General features: G+C 34.5%; 1 long non-coding RNA gene across 1 annotated transcript; it reads left to right on the top strand.

Moving 5' to 3' along the window:
* The first annotated feature begins 5,211 nt into the window (after nt 1–5,211).
* On the top strand, nt 5,212–6,508 carry LOC125581537. The gene is made up of 2 exons (XR_007319161.1): nt 5,212–5,601; nt 5,781–6,508. It is a non-coding gene; the product is annotated as an uncharacterized LOC125581537 (long non-coding RNA).
* The last annotated feature ends 5,891 nt before the right edge of the window (nt 6,509–12,399 follow it).

A 12,399-nucleotide genomic window follows, 5' to 3' on the forward strand; every position in this document is an offset into this window, starting at 1 on the left:
CTTCAGACGCAAGAGCGTGGAAACATTTCAACAAGGTACACCCAGATTTTGCTTCAAATATTCGGAATGTCTATCTTGGGTTATGCACCGATGGATTTAGTCCATTTGGAATGTCTGGGAGACAATATTATTTATGGCCAGTCATTCTTACGCTGTACAATTTACCGCCGGATATGTGCATGGAACAAGAATTTCCATTTTTGACCATAATAATCCCTTGGCCGAAGCATCCAAAACGGTCTCTTGATGTTTTTCTTCAACCGTTGATAGAAGAGCTAAAGAAATTGTGGTCGGAAGGGGTGAGGACGTACGATTGTTCCTTGAAAAACAATTTTACGGTGCAAGCAGTTCTGCTGTGGATGATAACTGATTTCTCTGCTTATGGGATGTTGTCTGGCTGGACAACACATGGAAGATTATCTTGTCCATATTGTCTTGGATCGACGGATGCTTTTCAACTGAAGAATGGTAGGAAGAGTTGTTGGTTTGATTGTCATCGTCGCTTTCTTCCACTTTCCCATCCGTACAGAAGATATAAGACATTGTTTCGGCACAAAAAAGTTGTCAGAGACAGTCCTCCTCCATATCTCACCGGCCAGCAGATCGAAGCGGACATTGATTATTACGGAGCTCAGGAAACAGTTAAGGTTGGAGGAAACTCGCATGTTCCTGGAAATATGTCTGATGGGTATGGTGTCTCTCACAATTGGCATAAGAAGAGTATATTTTGGGAGCTACCCTATTGGAAGGATCTTCTCTTACGCCACAATCTGGATGTCATGCATATTGAGAAGAACCTTTTTGAAAACATCATGAATACAATACTGAACGTCCCTGGGAAGACAAAAGATAACAAAAAGTCAAGGATGGACTTACCTAATATTTGCTCAAGAAGTGAGTTACATATCAAGAGCAATGGAAATGTTCATGTTCCCATCTTTCGGTTGTCATCAGAAGCCAAAACAACTTTGTTTGACTGGGTTGCATCAGAAGTTAAGTTTCCTGATGGTTATGTTTCAAATCTGATGTGTTGAACGAGGTCAAAAGTTCTTCGGAATGAAGAGTCATGATTGTCATGTGTTTATGCAACGACTACTTCCATTTACTTTTGCCGAGCTCCTTCCAGCAAATGTCCATGAAGCACTTGCAGGTAATTATAAATTTATAATATATATACATATGTTATGAAATGTTATTAATTTGATTACTTTTGCAATATACAGCCATCAGAGCATTCTTCAGAGATCTTAGCACACGTACGTTCAAGGAAGAAGTCATCGAACAACTTCATGAGAACATTCCGATCATATTGTGCAACCTGGAGAAGATATTTCCTCCTTCATTTTTTGACGTCATGGAGCGTCTAGTTGTCCAACTACCGTATGAAGCATTGCTTCGTGGACCTGTTCACAACGGATGGATGTATCCGTATGAGCGACAAATGAAACATTTGAAAGGGAAAGCAAGAAATCTTGCAAAGGTGGAAGGTTCAATAGTTGCGGGGAGTTTGACAGCCGAAACATCTAACTTCACATCATACTACTTTGCTCCAACTGTTCGTACGAGAACAAGAGTTCCTAGAAGATATGGTGATGGTGGAGTACCGACATCATATGCAATTGATGGTGTTCCTGACATTTTCTGCCAAATTGGACGGTTTGGTGGTAAAACGAAAGAAGTATGGTTGTCATGTGAAGAAGATAAACATAGTGCCCACACTTATATTCTGCTCAACTGCGAGGATGCAGTGACCCGTTACTTTCTAAGGTGAATATTTTTGTGAATGTTAACTATGTGAATGTTAATTATATGAATTGATGTTATTTATGTATGACTTGATCATTTGTTTAATTTGCAGCATGTTTGTATCTTAAGATGAAGAAGCAATACCAGGAGATTATTGAAGTGGAATTTTCGGGGTTATTGAAGCTAAAATGCGTCCTCTTCAAATGTGAATGGTTCGATCCTGTTGTAAACCGAGGGATTCGGTATAACAAATTTGGTGTTGTGGATGTCAATTTTGGGAGAAGATACAACAAATTTGAGCCTTTCATTTTAGCTTTACAAACCGACCAAGTTAGCTTCCTTCCTTATCCTCGCCTTCGAACTTTCGGGATAAACTTGTTAGCTGCTATCAAAATTACACCTCGTGGACGCATTGTCGCTGGAGAAGAACCGCCTTTGCAAGAAGAAGACGCTATCACTGAAGTTGAGGTACCTGAACAACAAACTGATGAAATCCTGTTGATCGACCCGGAAAACTTTCAATATGAAGATCTTCCCGAAGATGCGACAGATGAAGCATGTGAAGACAAGTTCGAGGGAAGCGACGATGATCATTGTACTGATATTGATGAGAACGAAAACAATTTAGAGTGATGTAATATTCATTAGAACGAAAATGATTTAGAGTGATGTGATATATGTAACAAATGTTGTAATGTTTGTTTAAGGAAATATTGTTTTTATATCATCTTAATGTATGTGCAACAAATGTTGTTTTATATAATATGTGTTTCTTTAAATTTTAAAAAATTATTTTGAGTTTTAGGGTTTAAGTTGGAGAAAGAGTAAGAAGAACTAAAGAAGAAGATGATGATGTTAGATGATATGTGACTTTGGGGTTTAGGGATTTCATTCTCGGGGTTTAGGGTTAAGCGTAGTAAAGTCCTTGTAAAAATAACACGGGGCTGGTAACTTCATCGTAAATGAAAAAAGACAGGCCTGGTAACTTCGTCGTAAATGGTTAAATCGATTCCTCGTAATTTCGTCGTAAATAAAAAAAGACGGGCCTGGTAACTTCGTCGTAAATGAAAAAAGACGGGCTGGTAACTTCGTCGTAACATTACGTGGAGTTTACGACGAATGCCTTTCTCAATATATTGAAACGCCGCAGAACGAGGCAAGCCTCGTTCATTCCTCCCAAACTCCTTTGCTCTCTCCCTCTAAGGTACCCCTCTCTCTCTTCTTTTTTTTTTTTTTAGTTAGTTAGTTTAGGTGGTTAGTTAGGTAATTAGTTTAGGTGATTAGTTAGGTGACGGAATAATAGTTTAGATGATTAGTTAGGTGACAGAATAATATTTTAATTATGTCGTAATTGATTAAATTTATTTTAATTTTTTTTAGATGGCTCCTAGGAGGAAACCAGCAGCACCTACTTATTCTCAGTTGTTTGGCGATGGTTCCGGAGCATCTTCTTCCAGTCCATCATCTTCCGATGCAGTTCCAGACTCTCAGAATTCTCATAGAGTTTCTTGGAGTCCTCCTCTTCCACCGCAGATGCCTCCACCACCTCCTCCAGCGGCTGCACCTCAGCCTGTCCCAGCATGTGCAGTTCATCCAGATTTGCGTGTGCCTTCATATGCACCATACGCGAGATATACGGTGGAGGATTTGTTTGTCCAGCCTGGACGGGAGGGTTTGGAAGTTCTAGACCCCGATAGACCGCCAGGAACGTTTTGGTAAGTTATTAATTTTTATTACATTAAAATTTAAATTATTTTTATTTTCTAGCAATTAAATTGTTTTTTGTTTAAGGTTTGGGGCTAACAACCGTGTTAGCCGGAGCGTTTTGGAGACGATGAAGGGTTACTACGACGGGGCATATTCGAACTGGAGCATGACACCAGATCACGTTAAGACCACTTGGTTTAAATTTTTTGCGGTAAGATTTTTAAATTTAATTAAATTTTCACTTTTAAATATCACTTTTTATTTTTAAATATTTATTATTAATTGTAATTTCTTCAAAAAAAATTTGTTTCAGCAAAAGTGGCATTGGTCTTTGGGAATCACCGAGAGGGTTAAGAGGGAATTCTTTTCAAAGGCAAAGATCCGCCTTTGCAACACTGTCTCCGATTGGAAGGACAAGTGGTAGATCTACGGGTATGAGGGAAAGCCCACTGAGCTCACGACGGATGTGTGGGATGGCCTCATCGCCTATTAGAAGCTACAATCTTCGATCAAAAAGGCCAATTTGTGCTCTGCTTCTCGAAGAACGAAGGATAAAGATGGTCATTTGCCCATGGTTCATAGAACCGGACATAAACCTCATGCAAGAAGCCGTCTAGAAGCTGTAAGTTTTGTTTTTAATATTTATTTTAAAATTTTCAATTAATTTAAATTTTAATATTTAATTGTTTTTTTGTGTAGTTAGAGAAGACGGGAGTCTTACCATATCTGTCTGAGCTATTCAAGATGACTCACGCCACATCCGACGGAGTTTTTGTGGATCCTGCATCTGAGAAACTCTTCCGTGCAGTGGCTGCTCGGATTGAAGAACGGGAGACGCAACTAACCCAGCAGTCTCCCGATCGATTACCCGTCACATTGACCACCTAAGAAGTCGACAGAATCTTCGAAGAGGTACAACTTAAAATTTTTGTTTACATTAATTTTAATATTTTAACATAATTAACTATATTAATATATGTTTTAATTTTATAGGTGGCTCCTAAAAAGAAGGGACGGACAGTCGGCATTGGCTCTGTTAACGAAGTTGCAAGGGAAACTTCGTCATACACTTCGAAACGGGATGAAGAGAATTCTCAGATGAAAGCTCGATTGGATAGCCAGCAAGCTCGTTTAGACTCTCTTGAGGATCTGCTAGACGTGATGGCGGTGGGAAACCTGACTATGCAGAGAATGTTGAGTGAGAGACGAGCCGCTCTTGGGTTGCCAGTACGGGATCCCGAAGAGTCCGATCCAAACCGTCAACAGCCGAGCAACCCCACAGACTACTTCGAGAATATGTAGTTTTTTTATATTTCGGTTTGTAATATTAATTTAAATATTATTGTTTGACTTTTTAATACTTTTAAAAAATATGTTTTTCATTTTCATATTTCGTTTTAAAATTTAAAATATTCTAAATTTCGAATATTAAATATAAATATAAATTTATTATATATAATATAATAAGAATCGATGTAAATTCCTCGTAAACATTACATGGAGTTTACATCGAAAGTTTACGAGTGATTAACATCGAAACTTTTACGAGGGTTTTACATCGAAATATTTACATGGGCTTTACAACGAATTCGTTTACGTGAGCTTTACATCGAATGCATTACGTGGGCTTTACCACAAAGCGTTACGTGTCTTTTACGACGAAATATTTCCTCTCACTTTACGAGGAATTTATTTCGTCGTAAACGTAACGAGTTCTTTACGACGAAACCTCCGTTACGACGGATGTTTAACAACGAAACATCTTTCGAGGTTAATTCGTCGTAACACCCTGTTTACGACAAATTAACCTCGAATAGTGTCTTCGTAAAAAATATGTTTTCTTGTAGTGACCTTGTAATTATTCAAAGTTTTGACAGATTCTTTTGAGGAGCATGTATTTGTCGTGGGCGGTGGGTTTAAGGAAAAATATAGACATAGCAGTGGGGCCCACAATGTATGGGGCCCATTTAAAAAAAAATAGTTAACGTTGTAAGTGTCGATCTCTAGATTATTTAGGGTTTTTTTTTTTCTTTTCTTTTTGGTTAACTTATTCTTACAAAATCCTTTCATCTTCTTTCTCTAGACTCTAAATCAAGGAAAATTCCTTTTTACATCAGAAACTTCGATTTGATCACTCTAGTCTCTCTGGTAAGATTTCGTTTTTAGATCTGTCATATATTTTTTGTGTTCACACAATTTTGATTTGAAAAATATATAAGAAAAAAAATCACTTTTTCCCCATCCGAGGTTCCTATATATGGTGTTTCAATCAAAAACTTAGAGTGTGAATGGTCTAACTGAATTTTCAAGTATTTTTCTAATTTCAGGTTCACTCTTTCTTTGGGAATTCATATAATTATAAGGTGATATTTTTCTGTTTATTTGATATTTTGCTTAAATCATGACTGGTGATTCAGGATGTCAAAAAAGAAAAAAAAGAAAGGTAGCAGAATTATTCTTAAAATCTCAGAAAGGTTCTATGGATAGATTTGTGATAAAAAAAATGTTAATGAAAATCCTGAATCTGCTACTAAAGATAATAGTACTGAATCAAAAGATCATTTTGATGATAGTATTAGTCACTTGAGTGAGCATGATAATGTGTTAGATGAATCTAATGTTGAAAGTATGAATGTTGATGAACAAAAAAAGCTCATTCATCGATATATATGATCCTAGGTATTGGAATAACCTTGATAATAAAATGAAAGATTTGTTGGTTGAAAAAGGGTTTAAAAGAGAAATGAATCTTTTGTGTCCCTTAGATAAGAGCTCTAGACGTTTTTCAAATGTTTATTATTCTAGGAAATTGAGTAATGGGGAAATTAGTGATAGAAATAGGCTGGTTTATTCGAAACATGAGGATAAATGTTACTGTTTTTGTTGCAAGTTGTTTAAATCTGGTGTTTCCTTAAGTTCGTTAGCTAATGATGGATTAATAGATTGGAAGCATCTTAGTGATAGGCTTAAACACCATGAAATAAGTGCAGATCATATGACTAACATGAAAACTTGGAATGAATTGAAAGTTAGATTCGAAAAAAATTTGACGATTGATAAAGAATTACAAAAGGAAATAGCAAAAGAAAAATAGCGTTGGAGACTTGTTTCAACTAGAATAATTGATGTAGTGAAATTTCTTGCTAAGCGGAATTTGGCAATTAGAGGAATAAATGAGAAACTTTATCAAAATAACAATGGTAATTTCTTAGGCTCTATTGAGATGATTGCAGAATTTGACTTGGTAATTCAAGATCATATTAGACGCATTCAAAGTCAAGAAATTCATCATCATTATCTTGGTCATAATTTTCAGAATGAGTTTATCTCTCTTTTAGCTCATAATGTTCAACTTTCTATAGTAGAAGTCATTAAAGAGGCAAAATATTTTTCTGTCATTCTTGATTGTACACTAGATGTGAGCCATCAAGAGCAAATGATTCTAATAATACGATGTGTGAATCTGTCAAACAAAAAAAGTAAGAGTGCAAGAGTACTTCTTAGAGTTTGTTAAGGTAGATGACACATCCCGATTAGGACTTTTTGAAAAATTGTTAGATTCTCTAAAGTCTCTTACTCTTGATGTTGGTAATGTGAGAGGTCAAGGTTATGATAATGGTTACAATATGAAAGGAAAATATCAAGGTGTTAAGAACGATTTCTTGATATAAATCCAAAATCATTGTATATGCCATGTGCTTGTCATAGTCTTAATCTTGAGGTTAGCGATATGGCTCATTCATGTGTTAAGGCTATTTCATTCTTTGGAATTTTGCAGCGCATATATGCCTTGTTTTCTGGTTCTACAAAGAGATGGAAGATTTTACTTGACCATGTTCCTTTTTTTACAGCGAAATCTTTATGCAATACTCGTTGAGAGAGTCGAATCAAGAGTGTCAAAGCAATCAGATTTCAAGCTCCACAAGTAAGGTCAGCTTTATTGGAATTATATGAATCATGTGATGATGCTATGACAAAAAGTGATGCTGAAAGCTTGATCTTGTCATTTGATAATTTTGAATTCTTACTTGGCATGGTCATTTGGTATGAAATTTTGTTTTCTATTAATTCGGTGAGTAAAAACTTACAAGCTAAATCTGTCTGTATTGATAATGCTTTGAACAACTAGAAGGTGTAGTTCTATTTTTGGAGAAGTTTAGACATGAAGGGTTTGCCTCTAGTTTGGGTATAGCTCAAAATATTGCTCATGATATGGATGTTGATCTTGTCTTTCCAAGTAAGCGTCGTATATTTAGGAAAAAACAATTTGATGAAACCCAGTTAGGTGAAGAAGTACTAACTGGTGAAGATGATTTCAGAGTTAATTACTTTCTAGTTGTGGTAGACATGGCAATAACTTCAGTCAGGAACAGATTTGATCAAATGGTGAATTTTAAAAATGTTTTCGGATTTCTATTTGATTTGAAAAAATTAAAGGTATCAGGTGAAAGTGAACTACGAGAACATTGTACTAACTTTCACAAAGTTTTTTCTCATGGTAATTCTTCGGATGCTGATTTAAATGATTTTTATTCTGAATTGAGAATCTTGCAAACTACTTTACCTGATGTGCCTATGGAACCTAGTGAAGTTCTTGAGTTTGTTGAAAGTGTGGGTTGTTATCAAAATGTTTCAATTGCTTATCGCATTCTTTTGACCATACCTGTGACTGTAGCCTCAGCGGAAAGAAGTTTTACAAAATTAAAATTACTGAAAAGTTATTTACGATCTTCAATGTCTCAAGAAAGATTGAATGATTTAGCTATTTTATGCATTGAAAAAGACATGTTAGAAGACATTGATTTGGAAACAATTATTCATGATTTTGCATCGAGTAAAGCTCGAAAGAACCATTTCTTATGATTTTTTTATGTTTTAGATGACTACTGTTTTTCTTTGCTTTTCAGATTCGAGAAACATGTGCAAGTATGAAATCATTGATACTGCGAGAAAGCTAGGAAGAAAAGGAGAAGCATAACAAAACAAAATCTGATTTTTATGGTCTTGATGACTACGTTTATAAGACATAAGATGCAAACTCTTTATTTTATGTGAGATGTTTTTCCTAGATATTGTTGTTTATTATTTTAGTTATAGTAACAGTTTTATAAGTAGCATGTTTTAATACGTTGGAGGGCCTATTTTAAAACTTCACCCTAGGGTCTATCAAGTGTCTAAGCCGGCCCTGCTCTATTCTATATGCAGATGCTCAGATATCTACAACTACTCAGACAGTCAGGCTCTGGAAGAGGCGGAGGCGTGGCTTAGTTTAAATAAGCAAGTGTTACCACCTATTTCTTCATCAACTTTGAGATCCTTTATGGGCTAGCAACCACCGAGATCCGGGTTGGTGAAATGCAATGTTAATGCAAGTTGGAGGAATGAAGATTCCATGGTAGGTGGAGCTTGGATTTCTAGGGATCACCAAGGCAATGTTCTTTTCCATACACAGAGCTCCGGTGTATCATGTGGGCAATGCAAAGCGTCTACGATCTAGGCATACGGGATCTTATAATCAACATTCACTACAAGAAAACAGCGGCATACTGAGTGAAAAAATCGTCGGTATGTCGTCGGAATAACGCTATTCCGACGACATACCGACGAAAAAAATCCTCGGAAATAACTCCTCGGAAATTCATCTTTCCTCGGAAATCCCTCGGAAATTTTCGACGGAATTCCGAGAAAATGAATTTCCGAAGAAATTCCGAGGACCACAAGTTCGTCGCAAATTCCTCGGAATATTCCGAGGAAGATGTCGTCGGAATATTCCGAGGGATAAACTTCCTCGGAATATTCCGAGGGATAAACTTCCTCGGAATATTTCCAAAATTAAAAAAAAAATTATAAATTTATTTTTTTAAATTGAAATTCGAAAATAAAAAATTAAAATTGAAATAGAAAACATATTTAAAATACAAAAAATAATAAAATAGTTTTTATAAATAAAAAAAAATTTTTATAAATACAAAATTAGTTTTAATAAATATAAATATTTTTATAAATATGAAATCATCTTTTTATAACTAAAAAATAGTTTTTATAAATACACAAAATAATAAAATAGTGTTTATAAATAGTGTTTAAAATTGAAATAGAAAACATATTTAAAATACAAAAAATAATAAAATAGTTTTTATAAATAAAAAAAATGTTTTATAAATACAAAATTAGTTTTAATAAATATAAATATTTTTATAAATATGAAATCATCTTTTTATAAATACAAAATAGTTTTTATAAATACAAAAAAATAATAAAAATAGTGTTTATAAATCAAAAAAATGTTTTATAAATACAAAATTAATTTTAAAATATGAAATCATCTTTTATAAATCCAAAAATCGAATTTATATACAAAGAACGTTTTGTATATTTAAAAATAGTTTTTATAAATACAAAAATAAAAAAATAGTGTTTATAAATCAAAAAAATGTTTTATAAATACAAAATTAGTTTTAATAAATATAAATATTTTTATAAAAATGAAATCATCTTTTATAAATCCAAAAATTGAATTTATATACAAAAAACATTTTGTAAAATCGAATTTATATAGAAAAAACGTTTTGTAAATACGAAAATACTAAACAATTTATAAAAAAAAGTTCTAAATCAATTCAACACAACCAAATCACAATTCTAAACCTATTACACAACAAATCACAATCCTACCCAATCACCCTAACAAAAATCTATCAAAAAACTTCTAAAATCATCAAATCTACTTAAAAACCTAACAAATAGGACCTAAGAGAGTGGGATAGGGTCCTTACATGATTTGTAAGGGAATGAAAAGGATTCGCCGGAGAGATCGTCGCGAGAGAAGGTGGAGAACGCCGGAAGGAGAGAGAGATCGCCGGAGAGGAAGAAGAGAGAAATGGGGAAGAAGATGCGTTTCGAGTTTATAAAACCTTGGGTCCGACGGATATTTTCCGTCGGAATTCCCTCAGTATTTTCAATTTTAATTTTTGCGAAATATTTGGCGGCTTGTTTGCCCGGTTAAATGAAAATATTCCGAGGAAATTCTGACGGCCACTTAAATATCCGTCGGAATTTCCTCGGAATATTTTCATTAATTCGAGCAAAAAAAAATATCATGTGCATGTATTTCTATTAATTTATATTGTTCCTCAGAATTTCCTCGGAATATTCCGAAGAAATACCGAGGAACTAGTGTTTTGGGTTTCAAAACATCAATTTTTTTTGCCGTATTTCATTTTTTATACAATTGTAATTCATACCATTGAGGATTCTTTGTATAGATGAGTATAAACCATGAAATAACAAATTTCAAAACGAATTGAAAGTATTCCCTTTACCGTTCATTAAAGTGTATAAGTGTTTCTCTTATGTTGTGGGATTTCATTCATACAATCGGAAAAGTGTTAATTATAGGGTAAGGAATAAAATTTTGACTTCATAATGAACGTAAGACACTTAATAAGGGTTATATAGGTGTTATTCAAACCGCAAAACGTTGTTTTCGGTTTAAAAACCCTATTTTTCTTGGAATTTCCTCGGAATATTCCGAGGGAATTCCGAGGAAACCCTTTTCTTCCTCGGAATTCCGTCGAAATATTCCGAGGAAATTCCGAGGAACTAGTGTTTGGGGTTTCAAAACGTCGATTTTTTTTTAAACGGATCGATCGATGGATATATGTCCAAAAACGCATCGATCGATCACTAAGATGGACCAAAGCGTAACAATGTGATCGATCGATTAGATTATCCCATCGATCGATCGAGGATATCAAGTGTTCCTCGGAATTTCCTTGGAATATTCCGAGGAAATTCCGAGGAACTAGTGTTTGGGGGTTTCAAAATCTCGAATGTTTTTTTATAAACGGATCGATCGATGGATTTATGTCCAAAAACGCATTGATCGATCACTAATATGGACCAAAGCGTAACAATGTGATCTATCGATGGGTATATGTCCAAAAACGCATCGATCGATCACTAGTTCGTCGAAATTTCCTCGGAATTTTGTAAAATCCCTATAATAATTCCTCGGAATTCGTCGGTTTTTTCCGAGGAACACATTTTTCCTCGGAATTTCCTCGGAATATTCCGACGGATTGATGTTTCCTCGGAATTCCGTCGGTATATTCCGAGGAAATTCCAAGGATTTCATTTTCCGTCGGAATGTCCGTCAGAATACCGCTGTTTTCTTGTAGTGATCGACCTCCATGCTGCTTTCTTGGCAGTCTCAGATGCCCAATCTTGGCCAAGATACCGTCATCTCCTCAACAAGATTAATGTCTTATGCTCAGGTTTCAACTCGAGTCTGTTCGAGCAGGAATCTGTTTCTTCAAATTCAATTGCAAGAGACATTTCCAGAAGTGTTTACTCGAGATTGGAGGCTCAACTCTTATCTCGCCCTTGGAGGTCCGGCCTGGCTTCACAACAGACTTCAGAATGAAGCCCTTTCCAACATATGTTAAGTCTTTCCCTTAAGATCATAGTGTTGGTGTTTGTGCTTGTTTTATGGTCTCTCATTTGGGCTCACCTTTTGTACCCTTTGAACTATTGTTCATTCTCTTAATTGAGTTCATACATTTAAAAAAAAAACTAATTATCAAATTGATTAGTAGTGTACAAAAGAATATTCTCAATTATTTTCTTAAATAAAAGTTACATAATTACCTAATATGATTAACATATTTGATAGAAGTTAATGATTATGAATAATGCATATTTGATAGAAATTTTTGTATCCTATCACTTTTTTGTTTAATTTTATATTATTAAAAGAAATTAAACAACCACGTTAAACCTATAGTAAAAAAAAATAGATTTGTTCTTGTATGTTACATTTTGAATTTTTTTAAACGACTATAAATTAATAAAAAAGGTAAAAGTCCCACATTGCAAATTTTGTGATCAATGGTTTAACTTTTTTTTTGTTCAAGCAAGATACAAATGATCATAAATCGTATGAAT

Source organism: Brassica napus, chromosome C2 (assembly GCF_020379485.1).
Source record: "Brassica napus cultivar Da-Ae chromosome C2, Da-Ae, whole genome shotgun sequence".
Lineage (NCBI taxonomy): Eukaryota > Viridiplantae > Streptophyta > Magnoliopsida > Brassicales > Brassicaceae > Brassica > Brassica napus.